The following is a 21,445-nucleotide window of genomic DNA, read 5'->3' as shown; positions in this document are numbered from 1 at the left end:
TATCAGCTTTTTAAAAAGTTGTCGGAGATGGGGAAGCTCTCATTCCAGTAGTGAGTGAATTCCAAAGCTTTGGGCTGGCAATGGGGATAAGTATATGTGAGTAAGTAGGAGAACGAGGGTGTGTGGAATGAAGGAAGAGAGAAAGCTGTTGGGGTGTGTGTGTGTGTGTGTGAGAGAGAGAGAGAGAGCGCACACACACAACTCTCCTGTGAGGGAGAATTCACATTCATAGTCATCCTTTTCTCAATCTCAAAATGTGTACCGGAAAATGGGTTGGGTTTTTTTTTAATGCTTAGTTCTTTGGATATATAATCTCTGTATGTGACTTCAGTTGTAGTCCGCAGTTTGGTTGACTAATGAATAATCTCAGCCCTATTAAGATATTATAATGTATGCAGGGCTGTAGAGAGCTCACCAGCAGCCATGGGATAAGCTCTTGCTGGTGTCTGCTCTCTCATATGGCTTTGTGCATGCATATGTGCGTGCACCAGCCACACCCCTGCTCATAATGCCATATGCAGGAGTGTGGCCACTATCAGCAAGATGGGCCACTTCCAGTAAGCATTTTGTTCAAGCATTTCTTATCTGCTTGGAGTGAGGCAGAGAAAGCAGCACCCAGCTAGAGCTTGAAGAAAGCGTCAGGTGGGAGCAGCAGAGGTGATGTGAGGCCCTTCTTGCTGATAGTGGCTATGGGTGAGCGGGGAGAGTGGATGGCAAACATCTGTCTGGTGGCCCCTGGAGATGTGGGGTGAAGTGGGGGGTGAGTTTCTGGCAGTCCCCAGATGTCTTTGGGGTGGCGATGGCCTCAGGAGCATAGCTACCATTAGGGGAATGGGTTCAAAGAACCCAGCCCACGCCAAATCAGGGGCCGTGCCTCACAGCCCTGACACCCACTGATGCCGGGGTGCTGGTTTAGCTCCTGAGAGGGGGCCGGGAGTTAAATGGCCTCTGAGTTGCGGCGTGGCCAGGAGCGGCTCTTCCCTGCCCTTAAGGTGCGCTGCGAACACAGCGCCAGCCCAAGTCTAGCTCTCGATGGGGCTGCGCCAGACACGGGGGGCGTCAGATATCAGACTCTTGGGGCGGGATGAGTGGGTCCGCCGCCACGGCCACACACGGCCACTGGTGGTCAGGCTCCGTGCCTGGATGGCCTGAGAACACTCTTCCCCCCATGTTCCATTGTAGCCATGCACCTGATTATTTGCACATACAGCTGTCTGTACTGCAAGCCTGCACACTGCACTGCCTAAAAAGTAACCTTTCGACCTGATAGTGGCAGGTGCAATTAGTGGCTGAGTGATGCAGCTGCTTCTGGGATTGGTGGCCTTTTTCTGATACTTTTTCTGCTAACCACTATAAATCTTTGGTGAAGTTAAATGTTGCTGACTCTCTGTGCCCAGATGCCTCATATAATTCAATTTCCTTTCCAAAAAACCAAGTACATTCTAAGATTAAAAGACTTTTAGCTTAATACAGCTATAAAGGCACTTAAAGGCACATTCATGCAACAGAAAGCATAGAAATTGTAAATTAAGGCATCCAGTCTTAACTGCTATACCATTTAAACTGTAAACACAGTGGCTGACACCACGCACAGTGTTATGTGACTGTAATGCTCTTCCCCAGGCGGCTGTAAGAAGCCCCAACACTATTTAGAACTAGCGGTTGCACAAGCTGTGCATCATGTCAGCCATGAAATAAGACTCATGTATTATGAATGCTTACAACTTAGCTTCTGTGCATCCATACGTTTCTTTAGTCTTTCAGCCTCTGCAGAGGAAGATGATTAGAACTGAAAGACCAAAGAAAGTGGGTGTATGCAAGTACAATATGTGAGACTCAAAATGTAGTTGCTGTTTATTGCTGAGTGCCTTAATTATTGTCTTAAGTCAAAGGATTTATTTTTAAAATCCTAGAATCAAATGAAAACATTTAGAATAAAAACCCTAGAAGAGATTACGGATAATATGTTTATGGATAATACTTTCTCCCAGCAGCAGGGGTTAGGGGTGGGCATGTGAGAATCAAGATCCTTACTAGTTTGAAGTTTTGCTCTAGTTAGTAACATAGGCCCCTTTTGACCCTCATTACTCTTTCAAAGTGTTTGGATCTCACTATGTATTCATTTTCTTTGGATTTATCTACAATTGTATTTAATGTCTATAAGAGACCACTCCCTGCCAAACTAACAGTCAAAGAGGCTTGGCAGCTTTCCCTACTCAGATCCCACAGAGGATAGAACAAAGCAGGCTAGGGAGAAACTGCAGCTGTAACTGTTATAGCAGCCCAGTTAAGTCTATAGGACTCTGTATTTGGTCCTCAGTACCTTATAGCACAAGCCACCTAATGGTGCAGCGGGGAAATGACTGACTAGCAAGCTAGAGGTTGCTGCTTTGAATCTCTGCTGGTACGTTTTCTAGACTATGGGAAACTTCTATATTGGGCAGCAGTGATATAGGAAGATGCTGAAAGGCATCATTTCATACTGCGTGGGAGATGGTAATATATTCTTTCCTTCCTGTATTCTATGAAAGATAACCACAGGGCTCTGTGGCTGCCAGGAATCAACAACGACTTAGGAACATAGGAACATAGGAAGCTGCATATACTGAGTCTGACCATAGGTCCATCTAGCTCAGTACTGTCTACACAGACTGGCAGCGGCTTCTCCAAGGTTGCAGGCAAGAATCTCTATCAGCCCTATCTTGGAGAAGCCAGGGAGGGAACTTGGAACCTAGATGCTCTTCCCAGAGCGGCTCCATCCCCTAAGGGGAATATCTTACAGTGCTCACACATCATGTGTCCCATTCATATGCACCCAGGGCGGACCCTGCTTAGCTTAGGGGACAAGTCATGCTTGCTACCACAAGACTAGCTCTCCTCTCCGACTTGACAGCACACTTTACCTTATAGCACAAGTAGCCACATCTTGCCCTATATTAGGTTTCACACTTTCTAAAAGCTTCCTAGACTTGAGATATCTCAGGATATACTTCCATTTTCTACTAGCCAAGGGCCAGAATGTTGCAGTGGGGAGTGGGAAGGGAATGGAAAACAAAAATAAGTATCTGTCAAAAGTTAAAAAACAAAATTCATCAAAATTAATTGAGAACACAATTGCTTACAAATAAAACAAACCAATATGGAAGTATTGCGAAGGGATCATCCAAAAAGGACTAAGAGTAAAGGAGGAAGAACTAGGGAACACATCTCTTTAACTCCAGCCATCTCTGGGAATATCACTGGAAATGCCTCGTTTTCTCAGTGATTTACTGTGACTGGCCCAGTGGTCCCAAAGAGGGACTTCTTCTTCTGACTGTGTCGTGTCTCTCTGCTGCTCTCCAGCAGCAGCCAGCAACTTCCTTCCAGGTCAGGAAACGTATGCTTCCCCTATATGCACCTCAGTGGATGGGAGGCTAGTGTTGGAGGGCCGCACCCCCCCCGGATGAAATTAAAATGCCCCATTTGCCCCATGGGATTCTGTGATCCAGAGGTTACTGGTGTTTGAATTGTGGAAAGGGTTCTGTGGTGGTTTCTCTCCCCCTTGAAAATGAAAAGAAAACGTTCCATTTTGTCCCGTAGTATCTGTGATCCAGTCAGAGGGAGGCTGGTATTTGAACTGTGGAAAAATGGGTGTGTGAGTTGTATTTCTTCTCAAATTATCCTTTTTTTAGCAAAACATGCACACATTATACTAATCAGCATATGTAAATGTTACACAATTTTTAAATTCAAAATGAAGACTTTTTAGAAACCTTTTTTGGTGAACAGCACCAACTATTTCCACTTTTTTGGTGACATATTTCAACTATTTTCACCACCTGGACCTGGCAAGCCTACACATAATCCAATTGCCTATGTTTACCAGGGACCCAATTTTTGGAACCTTTTCCTGCCCCTATTTTGTCCTTATTTTTGCCTTCAAAATGGCATTAAAACATTGCTAGTATCACTGCTAGCACTGTCATTCTTCAGTGTTCAGCTCCCTCCCAAGGGCCTCTCCAGTTTCACCCTCTGACTGACAAATGGATCCTTTTTGGCTTTAGTGCACATACATGAAAGTACCTGTATTATGCAGTGCACAGTCTGGCATTGCACAAGCAGCAGCTTCTATGGGATGCTTTGATAAGTGTTGATAACATGCTATGTTTTCCTAGTGCACCTTTAAGCAAAAGATCAAATATTACCTTGGCTTGTAAATCAATGGTGTAGAGGTTCTTACAGAGTAAACAACTACAGCACACAGCATGTAAGAGATTTTAACAATACGTTAATAATGGAGAGAGCGAGGTTTGGAAACTCATCCTTGGTATGAAAACTGGAGTGTTTTTATGTCCCTATTATCACTTGTGATGCATTGGATGTTATGAGATGGATACAGCTGTTATACTTCCTGTAATTACTGTGACTGGAAAATGTAGAATCTGGATACTACTGACATTTCCTTATCCATTCACAGGCATGTGGATAGCCAAGGAGAGGTCTTACTGTTGTTGTGTAAGGGAAACTGTGTGTCCAGCTGCCCGAAGATTGATTGAATCAAAAATTCAAATTCCAAGATACCCAAACAAGCTCAGTTCTTTCTCCAGATTCATTTAATTACACGAGATTTCAATTGTTGCAAAGTCGTAATGCATTTCTGATTTTGTTAGGATCGGGGAGGAGTTTCCAAAACTGTGAAGAAGGATATGCTTCTTTCCCCACGTTTGAGAATCTGAACTAACAGAACAGAGGGAATATACTCTCATATGTATATTTTGAAATCCTTGCACAGTTTTAAACATCAGTCACTTTGCAGGACAGATTTGTTTTGTTAGAGAGACCTAACATCTTCTGAGTGATATTTGAGTCTTATCTGATTTCATTGGGACAATTTATACTGTTGAACGTGAGAGATAGAGACTTTTGGCAAGGAACATGACAAATTTGGTTAATCAAACTGGGTATCAAGAGGAGGCCTGTCATGATTTTGTGTTTGTTGCCCTGTTAACACAAGCAAATTTAAAGCATCCAAAAAGCTCCCCACCTTCTGTTTCAAGTCGCCCCACCAAGTCATTAAACATTCTCTGGCTTTTGTCAACACTGGGTAAACATCCAGAAAAAGGAATCTGAATCAAATAGTTTATTTAACATTCTTCTCCTCCAACTCCTGATTAGGATAAATAGTTTGGATAAAAAGTTTATCTGATCCAAAAATCAGAAAAAGAAAGTGTCCAGCTATCAGCCGAGTTTAGATTGGGCTTCAAATATTTTTAAACAACAAAAGGGTTTTATGTACTCTTTGATATTTTCTTCCATACTCAGCATGGTGTGTTAGTACCATGTCAAAGCAAAATATGAACCTCAAAATTGATCACTAGACAAAATGTCAGTTGAATGGAGCAAAAGGCTACAGGCTGACATTCCAGACACAATGAAGTACTTGGAAAGAATCCAGAACAAAGTTCTATTTAAATTGCCTGCCTATCTGCCTAAGGGATTTTATATGGCAAAAGACCTTTATGGGCATATTACCTTAGGAACTACTATACTGTATCAGACCACGGAGTCATCTAATCCAGTAATCCTTGATGGTGCACAGGAGCGATGGGGGATGGGCTGCTAGGTTCACAGGTAGTGGCTGCTGTGCAGCGTGTCCAGTCTGATGTCATCATGGATGTTCCATGATGCCCCCTTGATAGTTAGAAGATACTGGCTGGCATCATGCCTAATGAAGTCATGCTTGCAGAAGGATGTTGTGCAAGCACAAACCTTTTGTGTTAGCTACTTGCACTAAGTTTGAGCTTGCGCTCCAGACTAGTGCTGTGCTAGCACAAGCATGCTTGTGCAACAGTGTGCAACTGTGGCCCTGCTCATTTGCTTGAAATGGAACTTCTTTGAAATTGCACAAATCCCTGATTATGCTAGCACAAAGTTGCTTGTGACACTTCATTAAGATGCCAGCCAATGAAAAATAAACGGTAAGGAAATAATTTTTTTTTAAAAAAACCCCACTTTCCTGCCCTCTCCCTGAAAAGGTAGACCAGCAGAGAAACAGAAGGTGCCAGTGCAATGCTTTTGCACACAGCTGTAGCAGTATTATTATTAATCAATTAATTAATGCATTAATTTATATCCCACTGTTCCTCCAAGGAATCCAGAGCAGTGTGCATGGTTATAGTTATCCTCACAACAACCCTGTGAGCTAGATTAGGCTGAGAGACACATGACTGCTCTGGAGTCACCCAGTGAGCTTCATGGTTGAGTGGGGATTTGAACTCGGATCTTCCTGGTCCTAGTCCAACACTCTAACCACTACACCATGCTTTCTCCCTATTTCTGGACCTGTCAGTTTGGCAGACTAAACTTAGTGGACAACATCCAGATTAACTTAGTCATGGCTAAGTTCCATTGAAATTAATGGAACTTCAGGTGGTCATGACTAATGTGTCTCATTGATTTAACACTGTAATCGCAGTTTATCATATCTGGACAACAGAATTTTAATACATTACAAGCTATGCATACTTTCTTTGTACATCTCATGCACATTCCCTGGAATTCACTTCCAAGTAAGTATGTGCAGTATTGAAGCCTTACTTCCCATAGTCATGGGTGCAGATAAAAAGACCAAAAAATGTAAACAGTGAACCCCCATGCTATGAAATACAAGGAGTGTATCCCATGACAAATCTATGCAAAGCTAAATGTATATTTTTATTCATTTATTTTAAATATTTCTATACTGCCCAAAACTTACGTCTCTGTGTGGTTTACAATTAAAATAATTTAAAACATCAAATCAATTATCAATTAAAATCATTTAAAACATTTAAAACCCAGTATTTTTTTTAAAAAAAACTATAAATCTAAAACCCCAGTATTTTTATTTATTTTTTAACGATAAATCTAATTAAAATCCTGGGTGAATAAATGTGTCTTTAGTGCCTTTTTAAAAGTTGCCAGAGATGGGAACTAGTAGCCTGAAGGCAGGTGGGGGCCTTAATTGGCTTCACCTGGTGTGGGACCTTGAAGAGCTATAAAGTCAAACCACTCCCTCTACAGCATGCTGGTTTCAACAAATCACTCTGGCATGCAGATCTAGTCTCCAGCTCCCAGAACCCTTGTGCAGTTTACTCCTGGACCCTGACCTTGGCCTGGATATTGGCATGTGACTTTCTCTGGTACCCTTGGACCTCGGAACCGGCGATTTGACCCTTCTCCTAGTGACAACCCTGTTTTGGACTTGGCATTGACAACGATTGATGGACTGGTGAGTTTAGAGGGAGTAATTTCCCTTGTTCCCATCCCTCATGTACTTTACTGTACATGGTAAAGTACATGACTGCTGCTAAACAAAGGCTTCACTCCTCTACACTCCAGCAGCTGATTTATTTTATTGCAGGTATACGCGCTGCTGACAGCCTCCTCCAAAGACTCTGGTGGACAACAACAATACCAAAGCTATATTGCCAATCAGATTTGGCTGTGTGAAGAATAACTGAGGGCAAGTGAATGCAATGTGAATACATCAGTAAACATTTTCACAAGGAGTGTTGATTAACGGACAAAAAGCAAATGTGTTTTTCTGAATAGTTGAAACTGTTAGTGAAAAACTGCTTTAGCTTAGCTGTACTCATTACTCCAGCAGAATGTCATCTGTTAAGGAGTTCTTCAGTTACTAGCGAAAACAATACATGGTAGTTTTTATTTAACTCTATGTGGTGCACTGAGCTTAATTTTCAGGATTCGAATAACACATCTGTCTCTGGACTCAATAACTTCAACTTATTTTTCTGTTATTTAACAGCCTTAATTTATAGGCCTTATTTTCTATACGTTACCAAAAATAGATAAAGTACTTGTATATTCTAGACTTTATTGTGCTCTTGATTCCCTGTGTGGTCTTGGATGGACTCCTCAGTATCACTTGGCTTGAGTTTCCTTTTCTATGAAATAAAAGGATATTGATCTCATTTAGTAAAGGGGTACAAGATGTACAGCTGTGCAATGGTTGAGCAGATCTTTGTCCACTAGAACTTTCTCCCTGTTGGTGTATCATGTGGCATTAATGCTGTTTAGTTGTTGGAAGTATCTTATTTGCCCATGTGGAAACCACATTTCTCTGTGCAATGAAGTTTCCACACACACACACCCCAGTGCAAAAATGCCCATCCAGTCAACTGAGGCATTTTAAATGGGGTTATGTGAACCACTGGGTGTACTTCAAAGCCTTGTAAGGAGTACTCAGAGGCCTTCCACCTCCCCAGCTCACTGGCATGCTGCATTGTTGGCTCCCAATCAGAAGACTCATCTTGCAAGCTGAAAAGACAAGGCATCTCCAGGAGGGAAGAGGGAGAGGGGAGGACTGTCAAGTAGGGGTGTGCACAAAACCGGCTGGCCCAGTTTGGTTCAGGTCTGAACCGGACTTGAACCAGACTGGGCCAGTCTGGTTTTTCACCCCCTCGAACCCCTGGTTTGGTTTGTGATTAAAAAAAATTTTTAATCAGCTTAGGTCCTCCAGGGGGCTTCTCTGAGGCTTCAGAGGGGAGTTTCTAGAGCCCCCCCCAGCTTCCATTACCGCCAAAATCACCTCATTTGGGTAGTCTTTGGCCCACTCCGGGCATGGCCTTCATCACATTGGCTGTTTTGGAGGATGCCACACATGCCCAATGGGCCTCTGCATGGCCTGGGTCATGACCCAGGCCATGCAGAGGCCCATTGGGCATGTGTGGCATCCTCCAAAACAGCCAATGTGATGAAGGCCATGCCCGGAGTGGGCCAAAGATTACCCAAATGAGGTTATTTTGGCGGCAATGGAGGCCAGCATGTGGAGGGGGACCTCTGGAGACCCCCCTTGCAGTCTTGGCTAAGCCCCCCAGAGGGGGTAAGTTGGTTTTTTAAAAATTAAAGTTTGAACCCCCACAAACAGGTTGGGGGGTTAGGTTCAGTGCTGAACTGAACCAGGGGGGGTTCAGTTCAATGTTGAGCCATCGAACCAAACAGATTCTGAACCTGTTCGCACATCCCTACTATCAGGCAGCATCCATCTCTCCTCTTCTCTTCATGACTGGTTGATTGTGTTCAGCCAACCTGTCCCTCAATCTGACTTGACAGTCGGGGGAAATGCTGTTGCTAAGCATTAGCCAGCATTTCCCTGGTTGCTAAGCCTGTCAGTCAAGCTGAGGGAGGAGTGGGCTGAACCTGAGCACCTAACCAGCTAGTCATCTGGAAAGGGGGCAGGGGCATGTCAGGGGTATATTGTGGAGTTCTGGCCATGAGGCTCCAGAATGCGGGAGAAGGACGAAAGCCACAGGCAGGTTTATTTTCTTTCATTCAGTGTCAAACTTTCAGTTGCACTGCTCTTGAAACTTACTCTGTATGTGAGCCAGTGACCGTAGAAGCCTGTCTCATTACTGTAACATGTGTGTGTGTGTCTCTGTCTATCTGTAAAATTATATAGGTAAATGTCCTGAAGCTTTGAGACAGAAGGGGTCTTTGAGACAGAAGTTCTTCAGATTTGTTTTTAAAAGACTGAAGATCCCTGTTTTAGGTAACAAAGCCGTTGTTGCTTTCTGGACATTCCTAGCTGAGGTTTCAGTTTAAGACAAAATGCTTTTCACTTGTGTTCCAAAAAGTCCATCTGTAACAAACGATTGTGCATGCTGATTGTGCAAATGATTGTGCATATCTCCTAAATAATAGATGGCATTTTGAAGACGCACTATGCCTTGAAGAGATTTGGGGGAAGCACTATGCCTTGTAGGCAGAAATCCATCAGGTACATAGCTAACAATGGCTTAAGGGACCTGCACCTGTTGAATTTCTGCCTAGATCTATACCTCCCCAATCCAGTGCTAAGCTGAAAGACAAAGGCAAAGTGTGGGTGCATGAAATCTAATTTGTAAAACCATCTTAGTATGAGACTATAGAAAGTGTTTACTGTTTCCATAGCCTGGACCTCAGTTAATAATTTCCATTTCCTTGGCTGACTAGATGTTCATGCAAACAGAGCTGTGGCTTAATTGCAAGGCTGCAGTGACACTGGAAGATACAGCTGTGCCGCAAGCAGTGGTTATCCCCATTTAAAACAATGGGGATAAATATTTTAATACTGCATGCACAGCCACCAGTTTTAAAAAGCATTGGGGCTATCTTGTGGCTTTGCTGCTATCTCGTGGCCCTACTGCTCTGCTAGTGTGCACATGTGGTTAGCCCATACTTTTAAAAAGGAAAATCACTGAATTATATTTCACAGGATCTGTGGAACTGTGGAAGACACATTATGTTTGCATTGATACGGGGGGGAAAGAGAACTGCAACAAGGGAGGCCTGGGAACAGTTGTATGCTGCCTCCAGAATGAAAGATTCGAAAGCATTCTGGAGGATCATGTCTGCCAGTCCCAAAGGGAGCTTCCTTAAGTTGGGATGTTGTATTTCGGCAGACACTTGGTTGACATACTCTAAGACTCTGTCTCTGTCCAACTGTACTAGGGGTACACCCCTACTACGTCATTTGATGCGCTTCCCACTTCTGGTCACCTCTCAAGAAATTGCTAGTTTAGTGGCCCAACTAAAACCAGGCAAGGCACCTGGAGTGGACCTGATCCCTGTAGAGTTATTAAAAGCAGATCTCAATTGGTGGGCCCAAATCTCTTCTCCTATATTTTGGCAAATCTCTTCTCCTATATTGATCGGGTGGGTTGTATACCGGAAGAATGGAACACAGTTGTTATTGTCCCTATCCATAAGAATGGTCAGCACTCCAGTCCATCTAATTATCGCCCAATAAGCTTGTTGAGCATAGTTAACAAAGTGTACGCTAGACATCTTTCTAACAAGCTTTTTGATTGGGCAGAACAAGATAACATCCTTAGAGATGAACAGGCTGGCTTTCGTTTTGGTCGATCTAGATTGGATCAGGCCCTGGTTCTAAGACATTTAGCAGAAAATTAAACCAACAATTTCTCCTCCTAATACATGGCATGTATTGATTTCAAAGCCACTTTTGATTCTATCCCTAGATCTCAACTCTGGAGCAAATTGGCCAATACCTCCATAGACCTCCGATTACTCTTCCTCATCTGTATGCTATACGAAAACACCTCATTGAGAGTGAAGTGTAATAATAAAGGCCACTTGTCTGAACCTGTTGCCATGCAGAAGGGGGTTAAGGAAGGATGTATTTTAGCTCCCTTTCTGTTTACTTTTGACAATGATTTCTTAATCCGCCTCTTAGACAACCCTGACATCCATCAGCCTAAGCTATATGGTAGACCCATCTTGATTTTACTTTATGCCAAAGACGCGGCCATACTATCAAGAATGCGAGTTGGTATGAGGAAGGCGTTACGAAAACTCACACAGTTCTGTGAAGATTAGTTGCTTGTTATAAATACACAAAAGACCAAGGTCATGGTATTTGCCAAGGGACCAAAAGAACATAAATGGCAAATTAAATGGGTGCAGTGTCGAGCAGATTAAGACCTACTAAGTGTCTGAGTCTAGTTTTCCATGCCAAAGGCTTGTGGGGCCCACAACGTGAATAAGCAGCAGCAAGTGCTCAGAGAAGTGCATCTGCTGTACTCAAATTCTTTCACACTAATGGAGGACATTACATTCCTGTGGCTGTTAGGGTGTATCAGGCTAAAATACTGGCACAAATGTTGTACGGGGTTCAGATCTGTCCCACCTGTAATTTTAAGCCCTTAGAAGTGGGGCAATCTGGATTTCTTCAAGCCATTTTTCAAGACCCCAGATGCGTATCGAATGCTATCTTGTGTTTAGAAACAGGGTTGACCAGAGTTGAGGCACAGGCGTGGCTTCATACATTTAACTACTGGCTTAAATTATATGCCTGCCCCCAGGGCCTTGCCCCCTTGGTTCTGAAATATGAGTTTCACTCATCCTGGTGCAAGAGCCTCTGTGACAATTTGGGCAGATATGGTTTCTCACCCCAGTATTTATTGGCTTTGGGTCATCATGCTGCCAAAGAAATTATTAAACAGCATGTGGCAGATATGGAGAAGCAATTGGATTTAAGTCTTGTTATCACCAGTAGCACTTTAGGTGTTTGTTTTTTTTTCAAACTACCCCGAGCCAGCTGCATACCTCACCCACTTGACCACCTTAACCCAGAGGAGATTCTTTTTGCTGGCGCAGTTTAATGCATTGCCTTCTGCCATTTTGGATGGCAGATTTAAGGGGATACTGCTAAGGAAACGGTTATGTCCAAGTGGTTCGGGTGACATTGAGTCTGTTTTACATGTTTTTTTACACTGTGCTTATTATATGGGCATTCACACTATCTGTATTGAACCATTTTTTAAAAATAGGCCTGGTCAGTCAGAAGAGTATTACATCTCCTATCTTTTGACAGATCAACATGCAGATGTCACAGTGGTGACAGCAAGATTCTGTGCAGCAGCCTGTAAACTGAGACGGGGAAAACGTAGTTGTAACTGAGATTTTTGCATAGCCTGATATAGTGTTATCAAGTTTTACTGTTTGGATTTGGTTTTGTTGTATGCTGATTTATATTTTGGTGTGCATGTTGACTGGTCATTGACCGTAATAAATTATTACTTACTTACATTATGCTTGCCTTAAAAAGCTTGCAAACTTGTGAAATCTACTTATTTTTAAATTGCTGCATCCCAGTAATTTCTTGATGGATCTGCACAAGATTTGACAGTATGGTGATGTTCATCATCTAGTTACTCCATGCCAAACTTCAGGTGGTTAGGATTTTAGGACAGATAGAATATCCAGAACTTATAACCATAGAACATTGTGTTCACCCCACTTTAACTATATGAGCTCTCCTGTATAGTTACTGGCTGTGCTTGGCTGCAGATCTGGAAGCCTATTCACTGTGACTGGCAGAGGTGGGGGGTGGGAAGCACAAGTTAAGGACAGATATATGGTGTGGTCTATTGATGTCACTGGATTGTTTTAAGTACACTGTCTCTTTTGTAAGGAAGACATTTTCCTGACATCAGGGTGGAAACAACATTTGAGTGAATATAAGAATCTAACAAAGCTCTTCTTCTTACCCACGATGCCCCAGCTCTGTCCATTTTTCCCAATTGCATTGTCATTTATCTTCACATAACATAGCACCAGTGCAAAAGTGTCACTATACCAGCACAAATCCATTATGCTAGCACTGGGAAAGGGAATTTAATAGTGATCCTATCCAGTGGGTGTAGCTGAAGGAGAGAATTGCATTTTATGTGATGCATTGATGGACCAAAAGTCAGGTTGTAAGGAAACAACATTGAGGCATTATAAGGGACTGAGATCTTTGTGCTGGGTTGAGTGAAATACCATATGGGCTGCATTAGTTTGGCAAAATGATGCAAGTTTCACAGTGGAAATCTCAGACTTGCTTTAATTCACTTTTTATCATTTAATTTCCTTTGTTTCTCCGATAGTTAAAGCTCCAAAGAAAGGAACCGATGATGGAGATAATTGGAAGGTCTTTGACAGCAACCGGAGTGTTCTAGGGGGAGGCACAATATCTGCAATGCTTGATCGAAGATCTGACACCAAGAAACACCTAAAAACATGTGTATGAGAAGTAGTTCCCTTGGGGGAAATGCAAAAATAGTGAGCCTTTTATTTTCCTTCCCCTTGTTCCAACATTTCTCCTGTACCTTTTGCTCTTAGGTTCTGTTTTGGATTTCTTCTTTGTCCCCCTAATAAAATGAAAAACCTTCCTTGCCAGCTGAAACCCATGAAGAAATGAACCCAATGCAACAAAGAATAAACTTTACTCAAATCCCACAAAAATATTTCCATTAATGAAGGAGGAATATAGGATGCTGCCATATACTGAGTCAGACCATAGGTCCATCTAGCTCAGTATGGTCTACACAAAATGGCAGCAGTTTCTCCAAGGTTGCAGGCAGGAATCTCTCTCAGCCCTATCTTGGAGATGCCACCACCTGGGAGGGAACTTGGAACCTTCTGCTCTTCCCAGAGCAGCTCCATCCCCTAAGTGGAATATCTCCCATTCATATGCAACCAGGGCAGACCCTGCTTAGCTAAGGGGACAAGTCATGCTTGCTACCACAAGGCCAGTTCTCCTCTGGAGATCGCTTGCCTATGTGGGCTGGAGTCCAGTGAGGAAGAAGAAAGACATCCACCCTCCGCCCCGTGCCTGCCAAGCCATTTGGGCACTCTGGGTGGAAGTGTTGGTGGCTGGTCCAGCGGTGGGGCAGCGGGCAGCAGAGTCAGAGCTGGGGCCAGAATTGGGGCTGCTGGAGGCAAGGGCTTCCTCTGTTCAAGGTATTTGCACCTAAATAAGTACTCCCTCCCACTAAAACAGTATTTTTAAGAAAACAAGCAGAAGGCAGTAGATCTAATCATCAGCATTTGTTGGAATAGTCCAATATTGATCATGAATGATTTGGAAAGGAATAATTTAATATGGGAAATCAGACATGACTTCAGTATGAAAATTCACTTTTCTGCCTATATGCTGGGTTGGGTCCTATGAACTATGACTAGACTTCTGTTTACAGAATGGGGCTTCCTTCACTCTTCCACTTGAGCTCCTCAACTCCCTGAAAAAAAAACTAGTCTCGAGAGTCAGGGCACCTTCCTGAATTGAATTTGCTGTAGCATGGAGTGCTGCAGCTGAGAAGGGGGAATTGAAGGGAGTCGGCAGAAGCTGGGGGTCCTTCTTTGCAAAAGTGCATTTTTCCAGGTTATGGGGAGGGCATCCTTCACCAATGGGTTTGTCAGGCTCTGCATGCTCCGAGACAGGGCCAATCAGAAACGAGCACGTCCTCTACCCACTCAGCACTTCCCTCCATTCCCCAGTTCTGGTCCTGTCTAGCTCCGAGAACGGTCGTATGTTAGTGAGATCTTATCTACTGCTCTATACTTCTTATTTTCTGTGTGCAAGGTGGGAGAAAGGAGTTGCACAGTTCCTACATTGTTTTGCTGTTTAGTTTGCCTTCCATTGTATTCCAGCCCTCCCCCCCCCACCCGCACCTTACCCTTGTGTTTTCCCCCATTGGCGTTTTTTCCTTCTTCGGTTACTCCTCTCTGTGAGTCCTTGGTTGGGGGCTATGGAATTGTCGCACATGGACGATATGTTAGAGGGATCTCTCTCAGAGGGACCCTTGTCTGACGCTCCCTCGAACGCTTCACGGAGCATAAAATCGGCTGCTGGGCACGTTGTGGTCACATCGGATGTTGCTAGTAAGGGAGCTTCGGCCCCGGTGGCTTCCCAGAGCGGGGATTTGGCGCCTAGCATTATAAGGGCGGAGATGACTTGTTTGGAGCCCTTGGCGACCGCGGTGATGCGGCAGGAAAGGGGAGCTGTTAATCCGCTCCCTTCCACAGCCTCTAAGTCGGGCTCCAAAGCTTTAAAGAAAATGAAGCACCTTAAGGATGGCTCCAAGCCAAAAAAGAAGAAAAAGCAAAAACTTGCTGCAAATCCAGCTCCATTGAGTGAGCGGCTTCAGTTACAGGCGGTCAGGCTACAGCAGCCGGAGAAACCGCCTTGCAGCTTTCCCGCCAATAGCGCGTTGGCCATTTTGGGAGTGGCGGAGTTTCCCGATGCAACGGCCCTGCTCTCTACTCTTCCTACACATGTTCACCCGGCAAACCCCTCGATCGGAGAGCGTTCGGTGGGGTCAAGTACCGCTATTCCAAGCCCCGCGGGGGTCCCAGATTCGGGGCACGTCGTCATTGCTGAGGCGGCAGATCAGGCGGCAAGTATTGTGGGCCCTAACGGGGAGCAGTTATCCCCTAGAGAGTTGCAATGGTTGGGGAATTTTTTTAGAACTCAATGTTTGGCTGTGGTTTCCCCCCTGCTTAACCAGGTTCCTTCTCAGGAATCTTCCAGGGTTCCCTTGCAACCTCCTTCCAATGCCACCACAGTGACTGCTCCAAGGGCACGTTCTAGCCAGAGACCCCGGTGCCCATCGTTTTCTTCCTCCCCGGATTCTAGCCCAGCCAGGCACATTATTCCAGTTGGGGAGCGAGTGTGGTTGGCAAGGCGCCAAAAACGCCTTAGAAGAGATCACGATGTTTCCTCATCCTGCGCGGAGGAATTCCCTAGGGCAAAGAAACGTTGTGCTGGCGGGGTTTCTGAACCAATGGGACCTGATGTTAACTCTAATCTTGGGTTGTGCCCTATTAATTCTGTTTCTATGGGGCCTGTGGGCCCGTGTACACAAGAGACCAGACCTAACCTGGCTTCCTCCAGTACGCTTCCCTTGGTTCCTACCTCGGTGAGGCAGGATGACTCTTCCGCAGATTCAGATAAAGAGGAAGGAGAGCTCTCTGATGAGCAAACACCTTCTGACAAGCCTTCTACTAACAGACTATTTTCAACAGCTGAATTTGAGATTTTGTTTGCTAAGGCTAAGAGAGCTATTAATGATATTTCTAAGGAAGATGGTACACAGCCAGTCCCGGGGTTGGATCAGGAGGTGTTCCCATCTACGTCTTCTGCCCCAGCCACAGTGCCTTTTCCCTCCTTGTTCAGGGAGGTTATGTTTGCGGAATGGGCCACTCCTGTGACATCTAAGCCTGTTTTTCAAATTCCTAAGAAATTATATGCTCTGCCCTCTGATATAATGGATTTGTTAGCCTTTCCTGTTGTAGACGCTCCCGTGGCGCAATTGTTTTCCAGATCCTTGGTCAACAGAGAGGGAGAAGAATTTCTTAAATCCCCAGAGGAAAAGAAAACAGATCATCTGCTCCGCAAGATCCATGACGGGGCTGTGACGGTCATCAGGGCAGCAGCTACGAATTCCATATTTGCCAGGGCAACCATTCTGTGGACTAAAGAATTAGCTAAGCTGGTACCCCCTGAAAATCTTAAGCTACGGCAAGGGTTGAATAAGATTGCCCGGGCCTCTGCCCTTATGACTGACTCTAGCTTAGACTGCCTTCAACATGCCTCTAGATCTATGGCAGCTAATGTAGCAGTTCGGAGAGGCCTTTGGTTAAAACATTGGAGAGTAGACTCCAAATCGAAGGCTTCTCTAGGGGCTACTCCATTTAAGGGTAGTAAACTTTTTGGGGAATCTTTAGAACCTGTTTTGGTTGAGACTCAAGACAAGAAAAAGGCTATGCCTGGTGGTCGAACTGACAACAGGCGTTCCTTTCGAGGGGGTGGAAATGGCTTCCAGAGCTCCTTTCGCTCATACCAATCTTTTAATCAATTCAACCCCTCAGGTTTCCGAGAGGGATTCAGGGACCGTGAGTATTGTGGAGGACAGAACAGATCTACCTGGCACCATTCCTGGACCTTCAGAAACAGAGGTACCGGGAGGGGCAGAGTGGGAGGTTTCCCTGCCAATCAGCCAAAACAGAACCAGAAACAATGACTCGCCACCAGTGGGTGGAAGGCTGCGGCTTTTTGCTCAGACCTGGTTCGAGTCAACCACAGATCGTTGGGTAAGGCAATCCATCACTCAGGGTTACCTCATAGAATTTTGGACAACGCCCCCCGATTTTTTTCTTCGAGACCCCACAGTCAAATTGCCCAACGAAGAAAAAATTGATGGAAGTTGCCATTCAACACTTATTACAGATCCAGGCCATAGAATCAATTCCAGTCTCAGCGAATCCCGGGGGGTGGGGTGTTCTCTCGCCTATTTCTAGTACCCAAGAAAGACGACTCATGGCGTGCTATTCTGGACTTGAAGCGTCTAAATCGCTTTGTCTGGAAACGGACTTTTCGTATGGAGTCCTTCTGATCTATCAAGGCCTCTGTCCTCCCCAGGGACTGGCTGGCATCGCTCGACTTGTCAGAGGCTTACTTGCATGTCCCTGTCCACGCTCACTCTCGTCGATATCTCAGATTTGCCTACAACCGGAAGTTTTACCAGTATAGAGCTCTTCTGTTTGGCCTGACCTCAGCCCCCCGGGTCTTCACAAAGTTGATGGTGGCCGTCATCGCGCGGATCCGGCAGGAGGGTATCCATTGTTACCCTTACCTCGACGATGTGATGATTCGATCTGCGTCACTCCAACAGGCAAGGATGGACGTGAACCGATCTGTCCACCTGATACTACAACATGGCTTCATCATAAACAAAGAGAAGAGTCATCTATCTCCGTCCCAAGAACTGATCCATCTAGGGGTACTTTTCAACACAGTATCTGCCATAGTCAGCCTACCGAGCGAACGTCTGGAGAAGTTACACGCCTCCATTTCTCCTTACCTTCACAAGAAAAAGGTTCCCCTCGCTCACTTGGCTCACATTCTGGGTCTTATGACATCCTGCCTGGACTGTGTTCCTTGGGCCAGGTGGCATGCCAGACCAATGCAGTGGCTGTTGCTTCCATATCAGGAAGCCATCATGGAGAAACGTCCCTTGTGGGTCAAGGTTCCCTTACATGTAAGAAGATCTTTTCTATGGTGGTTGTCAACAGCCACACATCGGGGAGTGTCCCTACAATCTCCAGAGAAGGTGATAGTCACCACGGATGCCAGCCTCTTCGGATGGGGAGCCCACTGTGGCAACCGGCATGCTCAGGGCAGGTGGCAACAAAGTGACCTAATTCACAACATCAATTGGCTGGAATTGAAAGCTATTCGTCTTGCCCTGGAAAGTTTCCTGGATCTTCTGCAGAATCAACACGTGCTCGTGCGCATGGACAACGTTACTGCCAAGGCACATATAAACCACCAAGGGGGTACGCGTTCCAGATCCTTGATAAAAGAAACGGACCTGTGTTTTCAATGGGCGGAACGGCACCTGCAGTCCATCTCTGCGGAACATCTGTCCGGGATTGCCAACATGCAGGCGGACTGGCTCAGTCGCCAGTTGCTGGACCAAACAGAATGGTCTCTTCATGTGGAGGTTTTCCAACTGATAGTAGAGAAGTGGGGTCTTCCGTTAGTGGACCTCTTCGCTTCTGCTCTCAACCACAAAGTCCCCAGGTTTTTCTCGAGGCACCAGTGTCAACGGGCGGAACAAACAGATGCTCTCGTGACCAGCTGGCCTCGGGGCCTGCTGTATGCATTCCCTCCTCTTCCCATTCTGGGTTCCACAATCAGAAAACTCAGATTTGAGAGGGCGGAGCTTATCATGATAGCTCCCTATTGGCCACGGAGACCGTGGTTTTTGGACCTTCTCCTCCTATCAATCCATCCTCCCTTGCCTCTTCCTGTCAGGTGGGACCTCCTGATGCAGGGTCCGGTGTGCTATCCAGATCCCGAGTGGTTACGCTTACACGCCTGGAGGCTGAGCGGCAATATTTAGATGGAAAGGGGTACTCTAAGAAAGTTCAAGACACTATCTTGGCCTCCAGGCGTGACTCTACTACTCGTATATACCAAATTACATGGTCTTCCTTCTCTTCCTGGGCTAGCTCCTGCAATATATCTCCCTTGCATGCGGGTGTTCCTGAAGTCTTGGAGTTTCTTCAGCGTGGTATTGATAAGGGTCTGCGTCCCAGCACGCTAAAGCGTCAAATGTCGGCCTTGTCCTCTGTTTTAAATGTTTCCGTTCCGGGATCTCGAGGCCTTCATCCAGACATTCAAAGGTTTCTCAAAGGCGCAAAAAATTTGGGTCCTCCCCCCATTCAGCGTTTCCCCTCTTGGGATTTGAATAAGGTGTTAAATGCTCTGACAAAGGCTCCGTTTGAGCCTCTTCATTCAGTTTCTCTAAAATTATTGACCTTTAAAATTCTCTTTCTGGTAGCTATTACCTCAGCTAGGAGAGTGTCCGAATTGACTGCTCTATCTGTTAGGGATGAACTTTGTGTGTTTCAGGAAGATTCTGTGGTGATGAAATTGGACCCTACTTTCATTCCTAAAGTTAATTCTGTGTTCCACAGGTCTCAAGCGGTGGTTCTTCCTTCCTTTTGCCCGAATCCGCAGCATCCTAAAGAGAAGATTTGGCATACCTTGGATGTTTGTAGGGCTCTACGTGTTTACGTTAAGCGCTCTAAGAGGTGGCGCAGCTCTGACTCCCTGTTTGTTTCTTTTCAGCCAACAAGCTTAGGTCTGAAAGTTTCTAAAAATACTCTGGCCAGGTGGATTAAGGCCACTATTTCCTTGGCATATGACTCTCTGAAGCTCCCAGTACCTCAAGGCATCACAGCTCACTCCACTAGGAGTGCTTCTGCTTCTGCTGCTTTCTTGGCCAGGGTTCCTATCGAGGAGATCTGCAAGGCCGCTACTTGGTCCTCCATTTCACCTTTTATTAGGCATTATAAAATCCCTTCTTTTTACGAAGCCCAGGCGGCTGTTGGCCGCACAGTTCTTCAAAGAGTGGTTTAAGCATCCGCTACCCTCCCGTTTTCTGGCTTGGGTATGTCCCATTGGTGAAGGATGCCCTCCCCATAACCTGGAAAAAGAAACATTGGTAGACTTACCATGAAGGGTTCTTTTTCAGGTATGGGGAGGGCATCCGGCCCTCCCACGGATGCGGAGAGGGATTTCTGGGTGGCGGGGCAACTCCTAGGGCGTATAGTTTTTATGTCCACTTTTGCTCTTGTTTCATACATCTCTTACTGCTTTTCCTTTGCTTCCTTTTCCTTGACCGGTGTAAGTATTGTGTCCTACTCAGCCTTTCCCCGCTACATGACCAGAACTGGGGAATGGAGGGAGGTGCTGAGTGGGTAGAGGACGTGCTCGTTTCTGATTGGCCCTGTCTCGGAGCATGCAGAGCCTGACAAACCCATTGGTGAAGGATGCCCTCCCCATACCTGAAAAAGAACCCTTCACGGTAAGTCTACCAATGTTTCTTTCCATTCACACTAGAGCACCATTCAATCCAAGCCATTGTCATGAATAAGGAATGAAGTTTCATTATTATTTTTTGTACCAATAGTACAATCTACAAAACAGTGATTATAATGGTTTCCATCAGCTGAATATCTGAAGCACACATGTCCTCACCATAATTTTGGTGTATATGTTGAGGAAGAATTTGGTTAACAGCAAAGGATATGTCTGTTTGACAGCTGCTGCACGGATGGGTTAGTGCTGAAAATTATACTTTTTTCTTCATACAGTTTGTGCAGCTCCTATTGATCCTGACCACTTTATATTTATACAAACCTTGCACATGTTAAATGCTGAGATGGAGATGAAAAATCATGGCATAAATGGACATACAGAGTGGAAGTTTCTCAAGCAGTTTGCAAAAACCAATCAATGTATTTTTTTCATACTATTGGAAATCTTCCTGTCCCAACTATTGGGTTGGGAGCGATGGTCCCATTAATGGTATAGAATGGCTGACATGATCTTCCAGCCTCTGTGGGGCTGCAAGGAGTCTACAGCTGCACATCCCTCAGGATCACCTTTATCCAAGTGTAAAGGGTTTTTGGAGTGAGATGAGAGAAGCAAAAATCATTCCCCTCACCCTCTGCATCTGGTCTGCTGTGAAAAGGAGCCTTTAGCATAGCAATGATCATTCCATACACAGTCCTTCACAGTCTTTCCATTACCAAAGGCCTGTGGATAATGTCAATTAAATATTTC

General features: G+C 45.0%; 2 long non-coding RNA genes across 2 annotated transcripts; both read left to right on the top strand.

Moving 5' to 3' along the window:
• The first annotated feature begins 6,987 nt into the window (after window positions 1-6,987).
• Window positions 6,988-7,850, top strand: LOC128329125 (uncharacterized). Its single transcript, XR_008309528.1, has 2 exons — window positions 6,988-7,249; window positions 7,382-7,850. It is a non-coding gene; the product is annotated as an uncharacterized LOC128329125 (long non-coding RNA).
• Window positions 7,851-9,442: 1,592 nt separating this feature from the next.
• Window positions 9,443-13,704, top strand: LOC128329126 (uncharacterized). The gene is made up of 2 exons (XR_008309529.1): window positions 9,443-9,529; window positions 13,413-13,704. It is a non-coding gene; the product is annotated as an uncharacterized LOC128329126 (long non-coding RNA).
• Window positions 13,705-21,445: the final 7,741 nt, after the last annotated feature.

The sequence above is a fragment of the Hemicordylus capensis genome, chromosome 6, assembly GCF_027244095.1.
Source record: "Hemicordylus capensis ecotype Gifberg chromosome 6, rHemCap1.1.pri, whole genome shotgun sequence".
Lineage (NCBI taxonomy): Eukaryota > Metazoa > Chordata > Lepidosauria > Squamata > Cordylidae > Hemicordylus > Hemicordylus capensis.
This window is presented reverse-complemented; position numbering and strand designations above follow the sequence as displayed.